The 13,985-nt window shown below is 55.5% G+C and overlaps 1 long non-coding RNA gene across 1 annotated transcript; it reads right to left on the reverse strand.

The window, feature by feature from the left end:
* Window positions 1–434: 434 nt before the first annotated feature.
* On the reverse strand, window positions 435–10,690 carry LOC132414667 (uncharacterized). The gene is made up of 5 exons (XR_009516996.1): window positions 10,577–10,690; window positions 10,293–10,392; window positions 6,478–6,724; window positions 5,892–6,018; window positions 435–542 (listed from the first exon to the last, which is right to left on the reverse strand). It is a non-coding gene; the product is annotated as an uncharacterized lncRNA (long non-coding RNA).
* Window positions 10,691–13,985: the final 3,295 nt, after the last annotated feature.

The raw sequence follows: 13,985 nt of genomic DNA on the forward strand, positions 1-13,985 counted from the left end.
GTTGGTTCCCACGCCAATGCTCTCCTCCCAGGGCCGGCACCTGTTCTCCCTCCGCCCTTCTCCCGGCCTCTCCATCCACCCATCCACTCTCTGCAGCGCAGCCAGAGAGCTTTCCAAAAGGCAGGTCTAATCATGTCCCTCAGCTTAAAACCCTTTGGATCCCCAGAGGATTCTAGATAAAAGGCAAACTATGAAAGCCGGCTAATTACAAAGCTCAGCATCATCGGCTCCACCTCCCCACTTCTCCCCACTTGCCTCCAGGACACACCCCCAGAATTCATCCCAGTTACCCTGCAGGGCCTTTCCTCTGGGGACACTTCTCCTTCCCCTGGCCAACTCCTGGTGACCTTCAGGACTCCGGAACCCCCTCTGCTGCCCCTGTCCTTGCATAGCCTCCTACCATAGCCCAGGCACTGGGACCAAATCGGCTCTTACCCCCGCTCCTCTGCAAACTGGAACCGAGAATCCTGGAGCGCCTTTCATCTGTGTGTCTCATGGTTCCAGCACAGCATCGGGGATCCATCACGGGATGAAGGTCATCCCTTCCCAGGAGGGCAGGAGGCAGGATGGCAATAAGAGAAGAGAGCAAGTCTTTTCAGAAGACTTGACAGACTTGGGACGTCGTGATGGGTTTGTTGGGTGACACTGGGTGGCATGGCTGAAGGGGAGTAGCGCCCAGCAGGAGCCACCTGGCAGAGCTCGCTGCCACCAGCACTCCAGTGCACACGCAGTCACTGGTCCCCAGCCTGTGCCCACAAGCTTCTTTATGAGCATGAATTTGTGCGGGGGACGGTGTTGGCGGACGAAGGGCAGAGGTGGTCCCTCCACCCCCTCAAGCCAGGTTTCCACGCGGCGGCCCAACCTGCCCTGTGCTCCTGGTTCCCCATTCCCACCTACGAGGCCTCTGGGATCGCCCTGATGGCGCCTGGCGGTGGGGAGGGAAGAAGACCCGCGGGTTAGTCGGTGTGTCCACTCTGGTAGATCTCCTTGTGAGTCGGGGCTGCAGCCGGGGAAGCAAACAGGATCGAGCTCGGCAAGCTTGCTCGCTTGGGGCCCTGAGGCCTCCCCTAGACCGGCGCTTCCTGCCCCAGGGCCACGCTCTCCCTGCCCGGCTCACCTCCTGTTCCTCTCCCCACACCCGCCCCAGGCTCTCCCCAGCATCCCATAGCTCTTCCTGGATTTTCTGAGCTTCACTGCATGAGGGTTGGGTGGGGAGTAGGTACAACCCCATGAGAGGCAAGGGGTCCCTGCAGAGTGAGGGAGGATGGTTATAGAAGCCAGTAAAAAAGGAAGTGGAGGGGCTTCCCTGGTGGCGCAGTGGTTGAGAGTCTGCCTGCCGATGCAGGGGACACGGGTTCATGCCCTGGTCCGGGGGGATCCCACATGCCGCAGAGCGGCTGGGCCGGTGAGCCATGGCCGCTGAGCCTGCGCATCCGGAGCCTGTGCTCCGCAACGGGAGAGGCCACAACGGTGAGAGGCCCGTGTACCGCAAAAAAAAAAAAAAAGGAAGTGGAGGGAAAGATTAGGGGGAGACCGTCCCTGAGTGGAAGCTACCATCTGAAGTTCAAGTGCACCTGACAGAAGAATAATAATGGCTAATGCTGAGTGTTCATTTGCTTCATAGCAACTGTGGTGCTAAGTGCTTTAAGCATGAGCTCATCTACTATCCCCATTTTACAGGGGTGAGCACTGAGCCTAAAGAGGTGAAGTAATTTTCCCAGTATAGACAGCAAATACTTGGCAGAGCTGAGATGCAAATTCAGCCTGTGGTTTCCAGAGTCAGACGCTGCCTGAGGTCAAACCCCAACTCCGACCCCTCGCTCTGTGGAAACTTGGGCAAGTTACTGAAGTCTCTGTACTTCTGTTCCCTCATTTGTAAAATGGTGATTAGAACCTACCTCAGGTCCCCACTGAGGAATGAAGTTAATACCTGAAAAGTGCTTGGCAAAGGACCTGGCACGTGATAAGGAATCCACAGATGTGGTTATGATGAGTCATCGTCATTACCGGGCTGCAGCCCTGGAAGTGGCCAGCTACTGTTCTGCTTGGCTAAGGGGAGCTTAGCTTAGTCACCCTAGTCCAGACACAGAGGGAAACGCCCTGCTAGATTTGCCTTCTTCCTGGAGCCAGAAGATGACACGTGTGTTCTTCTTATCCAGTCACTTGTTTGGAGGCTGAGTGGATGTCACTGGACCCTCAGCCCCGGGACCGAGACCTCCCACACTCCTGGTGGGCTCTAGTATTGCTATCAGGACGAGTGTTACTGATTTTCCCTTTTGCTTCAGGCTCCAGTACACTTCAGACCGTACTGAGCCTGTCTTTATTTAAAAATTTGATATTTTGTTCACGATGGATTTTTTTGCATGAATTTTCATTTTTAAAATATTACTTTAAAACATCTATCTTGATAACTGGCTTTATTGGCAACCCCTTAAATTCTGAGCCTGAGCCAATACCTCACTCACCCTCATCCCAGCCCTGGCCCAAAGGGCTGATTGAGTGCCTCACAGTATGGCAGCTGGCTCCCCCGGAGCCAGTGACCCAAGAGTGAGCAAGGAAGAAGCTGCAATACTTCTTAAAGCATAACCTTGGAAGACACTTCATCACTTCTGCAGTATCCTATTCATCACCCAGGTCAGCCCTGTTCAATACAGGAGGGAGTACATAGGTACATGAACGCCAGGAGACAAGAATCATGGTACCGTCTTGGAGGCTGGCTGCCGTACCAGGTCTCCTGCCCAGAGTCTCAGTGGTTGGGAGAGGCCTCCACAGACTGGAACCAAGTCCTCCCTTCTTTACCACATTTCCCTCTCAGACCCTGAGCAGTACCGACCAGGCTGGGCTACTGGGGCCTGCGTAGGATCCTACTCGCTGGTCCAGGGAGAAGCACCTGACCCAATCAGCCCTCCCCCAGAGTGTCTTAATTTGGGAGAGTGAGTCGATCCCCTGGTGGAAGATGTGACCTGTGGGTTATTATGTCCAGCTGGATGGAAAAATTAGCCATGAGAATCAAGGGAATTCATCCCAGGCCTCAGCTCCCACCGTGCATGAGGCCAAATGACATCTTTGCTCTGCTTTGTCCGTTGTCTGGGTTTTAGAACCAGTAATAAATTCCGGCTTCCTCCCAAGTGTACTTGAGTCAGGCTTCTGTCACTTCGTCACCTCTTTGTCGGTGGCCTTCTGTGGAAGATGATGCTAGGGGGTTGCTTCTCGGAGTCTGGCCAACGCTACCTGCATCCAAATCACGTAGGGCTCTTGTCGAGAATGTCGGTGCCTGGGCCCCGTCACAGCCTCTCGGGGGTGGGTCCAGGACTCTGCAGTCTTCACGCTGAAGCTTGGGGCCCTGCAGTAAGGCAGCAGCCGCTTTCGAGCTTTCCTCTGCCCGGGCCTGCAGCTCCTGGTGGCTGGTGCCTACGTGGACTGAGACGCTCAAGATGGGGAGGGCCCACGAGGGGGATGTGGGTTCACAGCGTAGGACCACGTGGGGCGAGGAGCTGTGGGCACCCAGGCTGAGCTGGGACCAGAGCCTAAGGTAGGAGGGACCAAGACCCAGGAAGGCGGCTGGGAGGGGAGAAGCTTCTCATTCTCGACGGGTGGTCTTGACAAGTCATGTCAACACACAGCCTGCTTCCCTGCTCCCCCCCACCCCGCCCAGTTAAAAGAGGAGGTTGGCCCAATGATGGCAAAGGTCCCCTCTAGCTACAAAACTCAAGGTCTTGGGAGATGGGTGGTTTCCTTTGCAGAGGTTTGTCCTCAGGGTTGCTTCCTGAGGGGTGGGGACCTGCAGGCACCCTCCCTGGTCGAGGGCTGATCTCTGCTGTTTGTTCACTTCGCTCCTCCGCAGGGGCTGAGGCTCCCTCTGGGAAGCAGGTGCCAAGGAGCCTGGGCACTTCCGGGCTTAGCCTTGTTTCCATAGCACCCAGCCACCCTGCCAGGAAGATGTGGGTTTCTCCTGGTTGACACCCAGAGGACCTTGGCCTCCTCCATTTCCTGCCACAGTGCTGGGTCGCGCAGAGGATGAAGTAGTGGGACATGCAGTAACCTGGGATTTGCAGGTCCCGAACTCAGCCTTTCATTCAGGCCAGTCCTTCTGGAAGTTTGGGCTCCAACCAGCAACAGGGAACTTGTTAGAAAGGCAAATGATTGGACCCAACTCTAGATCCACTAAATTCTAGGGGTAGGGCCCAGCCATCTGTGTTTTAATAAATCCCTAGGTGTTTCCGATGCACATGAAGGTTTGAGAACCACTGCTTTATCCGTGTGCCTTGGACTCTGCCAGTGTCAGCACTGAATGTCTTGAGTCCCAGAAACCTTTCAGTTTCCGGCAAACCGGGATGGTTGGTCACCCCAGCTTTAGGTCCTTTGTTTCATTTTCTGTTGCTGTGAAACAACACCGCCCCCAGAATAGAGTGACCCAAAACAGTATTATTTTGTTAATGAATCTGCAACTTGGACAGGGCCAGCCCATCTCTGCTCCACTCTGTGTTAGCTGGGCCGCTCAACGTCTGGGGTTTGCTGCGTCATCAGAAGGTCTGGCTCCTGGGACTTCCCTGGCGGTCCAGTGGTTAAGACTCCGTGCTTCCACTGCAAGGGGGCATAGGTTCGATCCCTGGTCGGGGAACTAAGATTCCACATGCTGCACGGCGCAGCCATAGAAGGAAAAGAAAAAACAAAAAAGTAAAAAGGTCTGGCTCCTGTGCTGAGACTGGAATAGTGAGGCCCTTGGCATCTCTGGCTACACGTGGTCCCTCCAGCCTGGTGGCTTCAGGGTAGATGGCCTTTTACCTGCCGATCAGGAATCCCAGGGGGCATGTCCCAAAAGAGAGAATACAAACGGGAAGCCTGTTGGGCTTCCCTGGTGGTGCAGTAGTTAAGAATCCGCCTGCCAATGCAGAGGACATGGGTTCAAGCCCTGCTCTGGGAAGATCCCACATGCCACGGAGCAACTAAGCCCGTGCGCCACAACTACTGAGCCTACGCACTAGAGCCCGCGAGCCACAACTACTGAAGCCCACGTGCCACAACTACTGAAGCCCGCGCACCTAAAGCCCGTGGTCCACAGCAAGAGAAGCCACCGCAATGAGAAGCCCGCACACCGCAATGAAGAGTAGCCCCCGCTCGCCCCAACTAGAGAAAGCCCGCGCGCAGCAAGAGACCCAACTCAACCAATAAATAAATAATAAAAATTTTTTAAAAACCTCAAAAAACAAATGGGAAGTCTGTCATCAGAGAACATCACTTCCGAAGCAGTCACAGGCTTCCCAGATTCCAGGGGAGGAAACAGACCCCATGCTCCACGGAGGGTGTGACGTCACCCCGTGTGGCGGGAGATGCTCGTCCGCAGTCAGGAAACCCACTTAGCCACACCTTGTCTCCTGCCCCAGCACAGAAAGTTAAGGGAAGGGAACCCTGATCAGCCAGAGTCCATTCTTCCTCCCTGCTTCCTTCTTCCGACTCTACAAAGTTCATCACACCTACAGTATGCTAGGAACTGGGGCTGGAGGCTATTGTTTCTCTGCAAATTCATTTACTATTTAAAGAGTCAGGCCTGAGCTCCAGTGCTGGGAACCTGGGGCAGCTTCAGACGCTGGGAGTGGAGCAGCCTGGAGACTGCTAGGGGGGCTGAGCAGCAGGGTGGGCTCCGAACTTAGGGACGGTGAGGGGGTGGGAGAGAGAAGAGGGAGGGAAGGAAGGAGGGAGAGAGATTCTGCTATTGCTGCTACTGCTGCTGCTGCTTCGAAGCTTTTCTGGGAAAATGGCGAATTATCCCACGCAGATGAGGCCTTTAGGTGTTTCAAAGCACCTTCCCTCACGTCATCCTATTTGATTCCAAATGGACCATTAGAGCAGTGGCATAACAAATTGCAATTTGTCCAGTGTCAATTTCCTACCTGGCGGTGAGCTCCTTTGTGGGGCAGGACTGTCTACAGCCACCTCGAACCTTCAGCGGCCAACAGAGAGAATCCTTGTGCCATCCGATCCCATATTTTCTCCAGGAGGTGGGTTCCTCTGCAGGTACTAGCAATGTGGAACACGGGGCTGTATTACTGGAACTCCCGCCCCGCCCCGCCCCGTCCCGCCCCCGGCCACTGCAAGCGCTGTCTAAACTTGTATCAATGACAAGAAAGTAGCCCCTCCCCTGGGCTGTCACGGCCAGTCCCACAGCCTGAATTGCAGCCCTCCGGGCCCGGCTTAAGCTGTGGAACCATTCACGGCTGCCCCGCTCCCCACCGCGCGACCTGCAAGGTGTTTAAGTGAGGCAGCTGGTGCCTTAGGAGAATCTTCACCTGTCTTCTAGGGGCGAAGGGGTCAGACGCTGGAACCACTTCTCCTGCAGCGACTGGGGCTTCCGAAGCCCAGGCCTCGTCTTACTGGCTTTGGCGCCATCTAGTGGACATGTCTGCGCCCCCCACCCCCCCCCCCCCCACCCCGGCCCACAGACCTTTCTGTAGCCCAGAAGCAAAACCAGCGACCTACCTGGCCACACGGGTGCCTCTGGACTTTTTGAGTCCCAAATCCACAGGCCAGCTGCTCTCCCACGTGGCTTAGCGTGCAGTGGGGTGCCTGCTGGATGCCAAGTCAACACTTCTTCCCCTGAGATGGGCAGGGATTCACACGGAGACTCTCCCCTTCAAATCCCATCCCTGCACTCAAACGTGTGCACAAAAGTGCTCATAACTAGAGCAGAATGAAACAACCCAAATGTCCATCGAGACGGTGAACACTGTAGGAAAAAGAAATATGAGGGGCAGAGGGAAAGGTTAGCAGCTGGCAAGAAAGTGGCATCCTGTCAATTAAGGCTCACCTTCTCCTGTTCCAGAAATTGCCTCAGGGAGAGAAAAGTAAAATAGGAAGAAAACTAACTTTCTTTTCAAAATAGAAAGGGGAGGGAATTCACCAGCGGTGCAGTGGTTAGGACTCAGCACTTTTACTGCCATGGGCCAGGGTTCAATCCCTGGTCGGGGCACTAAGATCCCATAAGCCACGTGGTACAGCCAAAAAAAAAAAAAAAAAGCCAAAAACAAAACAAGTAAGATAGGAAGGGAAAATATTTTGAATGAGATTAGCACAAGTAAGAGACTATGCCTGCAATGGGAAATGCTGAAATGAGAAACCAATCAGGTGCTCCTTTCATCCAGCAGCCATCAGGAATTTACTGTTGCAGCTGCAGTAATGGGAAGTTCAAAGATTTCTTTTTTTAATTTTATTTATCTTTTTTTTTTTTTTTTGGCTGAGTTGGGTCTTTTGTTGCTGTGCGCTGGCTTTCTCTAGTTGTGGCGAGCGGGGGCTAATCTTCGTTGTGGCGCGCGGGCTTCTCATTGCGGTGGCTTCTCTTGTTGCGGGGCGCGGGCTCTAGGCGCGTGGGCTTCAGTAATTGTGGCACGTGGGCTCAATAGTTGTGGCTCATGGGCTCTACAGCGCAGGCTCAGTAGTTGCGGCGCACGGGCTTAGTTGCTCCGCAGCATGTGGGATCTTCCCAGAGCAGGGCTCGAACCTGTGTCCCCTGCATTGGCAGGCGGATTCTTAACCACTGCGCCACCAGGGAAGCCCCAAGTTCACAGATTTTTAATTTCCTTCTTAGGGAGTGATAGAAAAACCGAATGAGAATGCTCATAACTCTCTCAATCATAACTTCCCACTTTCATCTCCTTCTCCCTTTCTAGCTTCCCATCCAATTGTGTTTAATGTTTAGAAGAAAAGGTAACCACCTTTCGAAGACATCCATGCAGGTACACTCAGGATTGGAGAAGTGCGCTACAAGCTGGCAGGTGGTCCAGCAGGTGCTGGAGGGCGTTCCCAAATGCTTTTGGAAAAGCCAATGAACCCCTTTGATCAAGACCTTCTTTGTTTTTGCTTTGGTTTTTGGTTTGAGTTTTAACCCCACCTCGTGGCTTCTGGGACCTCAGTTCCCAGACCAAGGATGGAACCCAGGCCATGGCAGTGAAAGCTCTGAATCCTAACCACTAGACCACCAGGGAACTCCCGATCAAGACTTTGTTTTAATTTTAAAACAAAAATACTGATATTTCATCCTCCCAACTCACGGGGATTTTATGGGGATTCAACCTGAGAGGGATCGAAGCATTTGCAAAGGTGGGGGAATTCCCTGGCAGTCCAGTGGTTAGGACTCTTCACTGTCACTTCTGAGGGCCCGGGTTCGATCCCTGGCTGGGGAACTAAAATCCCATAAGCTGCATGGCGCAGCCAGAAACAAAACATAAAAACATTTTCAAAGGTGGGACAGAACTGCAAGAAATAACTGACCCAAACAGGGAAGGGGGAAAGTCACTCTTTTCAGAGCGTGTCGTCCTAGGATGGCTCTTAAGGGGGTAGAATTATAAAAAGCATCAAGGTAGTGTGAGGACTGGGGCATCGGTCTGGATCTTCTGGTGACTCTCAGTGGCGTCTTAAGCAAGGCACTTTCAATTCACTGGCTATGTTTTCCGTAACTTTCAGTAAAATCATCTGGTTATAATAGAAAAAAAAAGATGGTGAACACTGATTCTATGGAATGTTATGTAGTGGCTAAAAGGAGTATGCAGGACTGGAAACATCTTCAACAAGCATATCACAGATCAACATATACAACACAATTCCAGTTACTAAAAGAGACCAACCGAAACCTGACCTACGGTTTACACATCAGTTTGAAAATGTATAGGAGGACAGGTCAGGACACACGGCCTGGTGAGGGGGGGATGGGGAAGAGTGAAGGAGGCCTTTCGTTTTACACACCTTTACTGTACATCTTTTTCAGTGTTTAAGAGGTAAATAAACAAACAAAAACCTTCTGTTGCCAGTATCTGAGTCCCTGCTGCTCTCGCAAAAGGAACAGCCGGCTCCCCAGTGGCTCTGCCCGCCTCCCATCAGCATGTCTTTCTCAGCCTCACACCTGGCAATTGAAAACACGCTCTGGCTGTGGCTGCCAGCCCCTCCCCACGACATCATCCCCAGCCAGGGGGCAACTTCAGAAGCTTATGTGGTCCGGCTGCTCCTGTTGAAGACCCTTCATAGCTCTCAGTAGCTGTGAACACTTGGTGGGCTGTCAGCGTCCACACCGCCTTCCCACTGGGGGCAATCCGCATTGTGCAGGGCCTTTCCTCTCACTTCAGAGGCTGAAGGGCTCCAGCTCTCACCTCCCCCTCTCCTGGGCAGCTGGGGTGCAGAGCACAGACCAGGCTTGGACAGTGGGAGCTCCCCCAGGAGCAGAGCCTACAGCTGAGTAATGGCAGCAGGGGCTGAGTCCAGCGGTGCTGCAGCCCAGTGGTGGCATCGGCTAACTAGGCTCCCTTGGTCCCTCTTCGTTTTCTGAGCCCCGGTCCCCTGACTCCCAGGCAGCTCCTCGAGCTCCTAGTTCCCTCCCTGTAACCCCTTTTGGGAGTCCCTTTCGAGTGTCACAGGTACCTCACTGTGTGAGGGACCCTGATAAGTGTGATAACCTGTGGTCCATGCAGCTGCTGCAGCAAGAAGTTGCATCACAACCCAGACGTTTAGAGTCAGCAAATGTGCCATTCTAAAAGGCAGTTTCTACAACCACAGGAGATGACTCTGCTGGGTTTTCAAGGTATATATGGGGATATGAAGGGCTTGGTGAGCTCCCACTTGGGCCTTTCCTGGCCTGGCAGGGCCTCACCTGGAAAGGCCAACCACGGCCACCACCACTGAGCACCCCTCAGGGAGGAGCTGGAGAGACGAGCAGCCGGATTGGGCAAACATTTGCTGGTGATGTGTCCTCTGTGGGTGCTGCCAAGTCAACTGTCACTTTTACAAGCAGTAAAGCTCCAGCACTCAGAGGGGCCACTTCCCAGGTGCCCTCCTCACCCTCTGAGACCCTCAGACCCATCCCCCGCCCGGCCAACCTTCTCCAACCCAGACGCAACCTGGAGCCCCCCTCCTCCAGGCGGCTCCTGACTGCCCTGCAAAGCCCCTGGGCTGCCAGGCTCAAAACAGTCCCCTCAGATCTTTCCAGTCCTCTCTGCTCAGCCGGAGTTCACGCAGCTCAAGTCCCACCTCCATCCTGCAGCAGACACTTAGACAGTTATTTATGGAGCCCCTACCATGTGCCAGGTTCTGGAGCGTGCCTAACTCGTCCATCTCCCCCGGCTCTGAATCTTCCAGCAGCGCCCGGCTTCTGCACCACCTTCCGCTGCTCCCCGGGAGAGCCCTGTCTATCCAGCTTCTGTCCCCGGACTGGAAGGCAAGGCCCGACCGCTACACTCGCTGAATCCTCCCCTCCCCTGCCTGGGCTGCAGCCGCCCCTCAAGTAAGTGCTTGTCTTCTCAAGGCAGCACCTAGGAGCTGGGACCAAATCCCCAGAAGCAGCAGCAGCAGCAAACCATCTTCTCCCAGTTCTGATTTCGCAGTCCAGGAAGCGGCGCCTCTGACTGGGCTCTGCAAATAAAGGCGATTTTTAAAAACCAGAGGGTGCTGGGGATTTAGCCAGCAAACTGCCTCCCGCACAGAGACTGGGACGGCCCTTCCCCGCCTCCGGGCCTGGACCCCCCAGGGATAGGGCGCGGGGGCGGGAGGGGTGCGGCTCCCACGTCTGCGGGAGGCTCACGCTGGCCCCGCAGACCTGGGTTCGGGTCCTGGCCGTGCCGTGTGACGAGCAACCAGTCACCTCCCCTCCTAGAGAAGGTTTTCTCGGCGGCCGAGACGGGCGATCACATTCCCCTGCTTTTCTCACCCGCGAGGGCCGAGGCGGGGGAGGCGGCGGGCACCGGGCGGGCGGAGTCGCAGGGGCGGAGGGGCGGGGCTCGGCGGCGGACAAAGGGCGGCTGACGCGGCGGGCCAGCCTAGCCGGCTGGGCCCGGACCGGGATGGGGGTGGGGTGGGGGAGTGTCATTCTTGCCCCCCGCCCTGCCCGGGGGCCCCGCAGCCGCGCCCCTCAGCGGGTGGCCCGAGCGGAACCGCGCGCCGCCGCGACAATAGCCACCATTTCCGCTCGGCGCGGCTTCCCCTGGCTTCTGCCCACGGGTCCCGAGCGCCTGAGCGCCTCCCTCTCGTTTTATAGACCAGGTGTCCCTGTCGATTTCATTGATTTTACAGAAGTTCGGTTTTACCCCAAACGTGCTTCCTTTTTGTGGAAAAGGGGAAGCGGGCGCGAGGCCCGGACGCCGCTTCATGAGGGGGGTTCTCGGCCGCTGTCGCCCCCGCCCGGCGGCGGCGGCGCGGGGGACCAGCGCTCCCGCTTCCGCCCGCGGCGGCCACCAGAGGGCGCGCGGCGCCGTCCCCTGGTTCTCCCGCGCCCCGGCCGCCGAGACCCGGCAGAGCGCGCGACCCAGGCTCGGGCCGGGGGACTCCGAGGTCCGCGGCGGGCGGGCCACCCCGCTCCTGCGTAGGGCAGCGGGGACGTTCTGGCGGAGGGCGACCGGCCTGGTCTGGCGGGGAAGGGCCTGGAGGGGGTGTGTGTGCCTTAGGGGATAATCGCGCAGACCCTGTCCCGGCCCGAACCTCCTGAGGCCACCAGAGAACCAAGCTCGGTCGCCGTGTGACCCTCGGGGCAGGTGTTGGCCCTCCTGGGGACTCGGTTTTCCGCCTGTGGGCGGAGAATGAGAACTGCCCCTCTGCGTGCGGGGCGCGGTTGCGAGGCACCCCGAGGCCACCCGGGAGGGGCCCGGCGGGTGGGCTTTCCCAGAGCGGCACGGACGAAGTGGTACAAACTGCCTCGTTATTGCATTTAAAATCGAAAGTGGGTGAGAGTGGGAGCCAGGTCCTCTCATTCCCAGGTGCACCTACCCCCCCGGCGCTGTGATGTGGTCGCTACTCACTACCAGCCTGGGCAGTGCCGAGCAGCCCTTCCTTTGAGCACACTCCGTGCAGGGAAATCTGGCATCAGCTTAACAAAGGGATTCCTCCCCTTACAAGATCACTTGCAGTGGGATTTCTCTCAATGAATAAGTTGTAGGAAAGTGTCCCTTGTAAATAGAATATCTATAACAGCCCAGGGGACTTGAAAAGCAACCCTTTTGTAGAACAAATACTTCCCTGGTAATAACAGATACAGGGCCAAGGGCGGGCATGTGATGGGGGAGCTGACTCAGGGCTCAACCGATAGGTGCCCTGACCTGCTGCTTGGGGTCAGTTCTTTCCCACTCGCTCTGTAGCCGGGATTCTGCCTCACCTGGCCTGGGGATACTAAAGCTGGGCCCCTTCCTGCCTCAGTTTCCCCTCCTGACCCCACCTGCTCCCCTCTCCCCCCTCAGGACAGATTATCTGGCTGCTCCATGTGCCTCTCCGAGAAGAGACCTAGAGGCCACACGGGGAGCAGCTTCACTGGCCAGCCAACCCATGTGTGCTGACCAGGGCCTCCCACCCTGCCTGGGTGCTCCTCTTGGGGACTCTGGCTTGGGGACACCCACCCATTCCCTACTCCCATCCACAGAATTCCTGAACTCAGTGGGGCATCTCTCTGGATGCTGGTGGATGGAGGAGACGGCATCTCGGGCTCCAGGACGTCGTGTGAAGTGTTGACCATCTCTTGGTCCACCAGCCCCAGGCCATCCTGCTGCAAGGAAAGACCCAGCCACCCAGCGTTGGGCAAGCAGGTGACACAAGCCTTCTTCTTCCCTGGGCCATTTGGTGCTGGGCAGAGACCGACCATTAGCAGATAGCACTGCTCACTCGCTGCTTTTAAATCCTCTGACCTTTGTGAATTTTTCGTCAGGCGAACACACAGGCGCTCACCTCCCTTGGCTGGGGAGAGGCAGAGCCAATGAATGTCAGGGTTTCCCGTTTAGGGAAACCACCCACCACCCCAGCAGCGCTGGGCCTCCCTGGCCAGAGGGCAAGGGCCAAGCCTGGGAAACCTGTGGGGAGGGCACACGACCTGGGGCCTCAGGGAGGAACCACCGGACTGCCTTCACCACGGCGGCCCCCTCCCCTCCTCCGCAACTGGGGCGGGCTTAGAGCCTATTCAGCAGCGATGGGCTCCATCCCCTGGGCAGCATGTGAAGAAGGCACCTCAGGAAGCAGATTTCAGTCATTGTTTTCTATTTATTCTTCACTTAATTGTTCTACACACAGTTCCTGACACGTTTTTTTAAAAAAATTATTATTATCTTTAACATCTTTATTGTTGACACCTGTTTTGAATCAGGCTCTCCAGTAGAGGTGGGGGTGGAGACCTAAAACATATTTCTTTTTATTAAAAATGTATTTATTTTATTTTGGCTGCGTTGGGTCTTTGTTGCTGTGCGTGGGCTTTCTCTAGTTGAGGCGAGAATGGGCTACTCTTCGTTGCGGTGCGCGGACTTATTGCAGTGGCTTCTCTTTTAGTGGATCACGGGCTCTAGGCGCGCAGGCTTTAGTAGTTGTGGCACGTGGGCTCAGTAGTTGTGGTTCACAACTTAGTTGCTCCGCGGCATGTGGGATCTTCCCAGACCAGGGCTCGAACCCGTGTCCTTTTAATTGGGAGGCAGATTCTTAACCACTGCGCCACCAGGGAAGTCCAAACGTATTTCTTAAAATATGTATTATTTATTTATTCTCCTTATTTTTTTGGCTTCGTCGGGTCTTAGCTGCAGCACACTGGATCTTCGCTGAGGCGTGCGGGACCTTTTTGTTACTGCGTGCGGTCCCTTTGTTGCGGCGCTCAGGCTTCTCTCTAGCTGTGGTATGCGGGTGTTCTTTTCTCTAGTTGTGGCGCCTGGGCTCCAGGGCGCATGGGCTCTGTAGTTTGCGTCACACAGGCTCTCTAGTTGAGGCACGTGAGCTCAGTAGTTGTGGTGCATGGGTTTACTTGCCCCGCAGCACGTGAGATCTTAGCTCCCCAAACAGGGATCGAACCCGCATACCCCACGTTGGAAAGCAGATTTTTTACCACTGAACCACTAGGGAAGTCCCCCTAAAACATATTTTTATAGGATTCATGGAGAGTGTTTCTTACTTCCTGATACTGAAGCGAAGAACTCTGACTTCACCACTTATCAGCTGTGTGACCTGGGGCAAGTCACTCAACCTCTCTGAGACTCAGTTTCTTCATC

Source organism: Delphinus delphis, chromosome 1 (genome assembly GCF_949987515.2).
Source record: "Delphinus delphis chromosome 1, mDelDel1.2, whole genome shotgun sequence".
Taxonomy (NCBI): domain Eukaryota; kingdom Metazoa; phylum Chordata; class Mammalia; order Artiodactyla; family Delphinidae; genus Delphinus; species Delphinus delphis.